Source organism: Aphanomyces astaci, assembly GCF_000520075.1.
Source record: "Aphanomyces astaci strain APO3 unplaced genomic scaffold supercont1.54, whole genome shotgun sequence".
In the NCBI taxonomy this organism is placed as follows: Eukaryota; Oomycota; class Saprolegniomycetes; order Saprolegniales; family Verrucalvaceae; genus Aphanomyces; species Aphanomyces astaci.
Window position 1 is genome coordinate 183,134 of NW_009798317.1, and position 3,933 is coordinate 187,066.

Sequence of the window (3,933 nt, forward strand, 5' to 3'; positions counted from 1 at the left end):
CTGGGAAGACGCTAAAAAACTATAAAACAAACAGGTCTTGAAACGGCATACACGCTCAGATATGATACCGCAAAAGTTGAAAACCTTTCGAATCTCACTCTATTATCAAATAAACTCTTATATATAATACTAGCAATTGAGAGACAGCCAAAATACAATAAAACTTCAATCATTACACATGCAAACTCACACTGGCTTTGATACTCGACACCAGCCTCACATACCAACGATGCCTACTGATCCCCACCAACCAAGCGACATTGAACGAGCCATCGAGTTTGTGAAGCGTACATAAAGGGGCTACAAGAAGTCGAAGCGAGTGACAATGAAAGCGTAGAAGGTAGCAGCGATGGCGGCAGCGTGACAAGTAGAGTGGAAAAGAATCAGAGATGTAATAAATTTCCTCGATTTTTATTGGTCGCTTCTTAACATCCAGCTTTATTGTGGAAAACTCACAGTCAGTAAACCTCCTTGTATTGATTCTTTTTTGCACCCTCGCGGCTGTCGACTACTGTTAAATTCACATTAGTAGAAATACGTAGGAAATATATAGGCGAAATGGACTAAAATTAGGAACATTTTCCCTTCGAAATCAGTTTGTTGTGAACCAATCAGAATCACTGACCAATAAGACTTGTGAAAGCAGAGCACAGTGTTGTGGTGGGTTACTTCGTCCAAGTCCTGCCATGACACAGGTGGTCCTCAACCGAGGCCACCGGATGCCGACCCTTGGCGAACCGACATACTGTTCGGATAACAACGTCCAGTATTGCAATGGACTGATAATTGAGGATAATTCTCACCCGCAAAAAGCCCAACTCCAGCCAGTAAATTCACCATCATTCGACCAGGCACTCAGGAGATAGCTATCTCCTGAGTAGAAACCAGCGCCAATTTCGACAATGAGGTATGCTTATAACCAGGAATGGCACGCAATGATACGCAACATGCATGATATGTACAAAGTTATCCTTATCACCAGGATTGGCTCAACTGTAGTTTCTCGTGAACTAGTAAACGGAGTACGGTGATTACAGACATAATAGGCATATGCCAACTCGATAGGACCCGCGCTATTGACCTTGGTAATTCTACGGTCATTTACGCGGGTCCTGTCGAGTTGTAGTCGATGGCGTGGGTCCTGCAACATTAACAACACGGCTACCGGCCGCGAAGACATACCCACCAACTGCCGCAAGACTCTTGCCAACGCGGCAAGCCATGCAACTTCGACCGACACAAGACAGACACCGCCAACTGTTGAGTAGCAACGGTTGGGCAGCAGTAAGGGCTCAGTTTAGAGAAGAAACTGGAATGACCAAAGGGCCTGCAGATTCAACTCGGCACATCCTAGCCAACAGATATACATGCAAGCCACTCATGTATCTATGGTCTCAATTAGTGGTGGCTAGCCACTGGGGATTAGGGTTGCAGGTTGTCTCAAAGTCACTGCCCAATCACTGATCACCATATCCGTGGGACATCTAGTGACATACTCATCTCCATACAATCTCTCATATAAGATCATGTATATGTTAGCACTATACAAAGTGGGCATAATAAGTATACAGTACTACGCATATCTGGTTTAACCGGATATTCTCCCGTCTAACACTCCCACTCAGTGACTTGAAGCAACTTGTGCTAAATTGCGGTCACCCATCTTAGCTCTACGGATTGCAAACTGACCAACTGGAAGTGCCTTGGTTAGGAGGTCTGCAATCATCTCATTTGTCCTGCAAAAACTCAACTTTGCTCTTTCCTGTTCAACCAGATCTGGAGTGAAAAGATACCTGGTCTCAATATGTTTTGTGCCTTTGTGATTTCCAGGATTCTGGACACAACTTATAGCAGCCGTACTGTCACACCAAATTTGAATAGGCTGCTTAGGCACAAATCCTAATTCGGTCAACAAGTGCCACAACCACTCGCTTTCCTTTGCTCCCTCACTCAATGCTACAAGCTCAGACTCTAAGGTTGATAGAGCAACACAATATTGTCTAGAGCTAGACCAAGAGATACATGCTCCAGCTAATAGAACCAAGTAGCCAGAGACTGATTTACGTTCTTTTTTGTTGACACGCGAAAGCTGCGTCCGTGTAGACCTCATACTGCACATCTCTTAAAGTCCCATCTAAATAGAGGCCGTATTCGGACGTCCCTTTCAAGTATCTCAGTACTCGAAGGGCTGCCTCCCAATGCTTGTCTTATTGTAGCAAGATAAAACTTGCTAAGCTCTCTAACTGCATTAGCTATGTCGGGCCTCGTACCCCGGACTAAGTACTGCAGCAACCCAACAATACCACGATAATCGTAGGGTTGTTTCGAAATTTCATCTGGTTTCATATCACTTTCTGGAACCACATTCAATCCAGTAACTTGTGGTGTTGACGCAACTTGGCAATAAATCATATTATACCTTTCTAAAAGATCACCAATATATTTCTTCTGTGATATTCCCATAGCTTTCTTTGATCTGTCTCGAGTTGCCTCCATTTTGAGGATGTAGCTTATTTCTCCAAGGTCCTTCATCTTGAAGCGTTGGCTTGCATTGACATCCTAGCCAACAGATATACATGCAAGCCACTCATGTATTTATGGTCTCAATTAGTAGTGGCTAGCCACTGGGGACTAGGGTTGCAGGTTGTCTCAAAGTCACTGCCCAATAACTGATCACCATGTCCGTGGGACATCTAGTGATATACTCATCTCCATACAATCTCTCATATAAGATCATGTATACTCTAGCACTATACAAAGTGAGCATAATAAGTATACTACGCATATCTGGTTTAACCGGGTATTCTCCCGTCTAACACTCCCACTCAGTGACTTGAAGCAACTTGTGCTAAATTGCGGTCACCCATCTTAGCTCTACGGATTGCAAACTGACCAACTGGAAGTGCCTTAGGAGGTCTGCAATCATCTCATTTGTCCTGCAAAAACTCAACTTTGCTCTTTCCTGTTCAACCAGATCTGGAGTGAAAAGATACCTGGTCTCAATATGTTTTGTGCCTTTGTGATTTCCAGGATTCTGGACACAACTTATAGCAGCCGTACTGTCACACCAAATTTGAATAGGCTGCTTAGGCACAAATCCTAATTCGGTCAACAAGTGCCACAACCACTCGCTTTCCTTTGCTCCCTCACTCAATGCTACAAGCTCAGACTCTAAGGTTGATAGAGCAACACAATATTGTCTAGAGCTAGACCAAGAGATACATGCTCCAGCTAATAGAACCAAGTAGCCAGAGACTGATTTACGTTCTTTTTTGTTGACACGCGAAAGCTGCGTCCGTGTAGACCTCATACTGCACATCTCTTAAAGTCCCATCTAAATAGAGGCCGTATTCGGACGTCCCTTTCAAGTATCTCAGTACTCGAAGGGCTGCCTCCCAATGCGTCTTATTGTAGCAAGAAAAAAACTTGCTAAGCTCTCTAACTGCATTAGCTATGTCGGGCCTCGTACCCCGGACTAAGTACTGCAGCGACCCAACAATACCACGATAATCGTAGGGTTGTTTCGTAATTTCATCTGGTTTCATATCACTTTCTGGAACCAGATTCAATCCAGTAACTTGTGGTGTTGACGCAACTTGGCAGTCAATCATATTATACCTTTCTAAAAGATCACCAATATATTTCTTCTGTGATATTCCCATAGCTTTCTTTGATCTGTCTCGAGTTGCCTCCATTTTGAGGATGTAGCTTATTTCTCCAAGGTCCTTCATCTTGAAGCGTTGGCATGGCTCCGTTTTGACCTCGATTTTAAACTTAGTTGATTTTGACAAAATTGTCAAGTCATCCACATACACAGCTATTAATATTATGACCACTTCGTCTCCCACTCTTTTGACGTAGAGACAATATTCGTTGGAACAACGGCGAAAGCCCATGCTCGGAAGAAACTCATGAAGCATTAAGTACCAAATA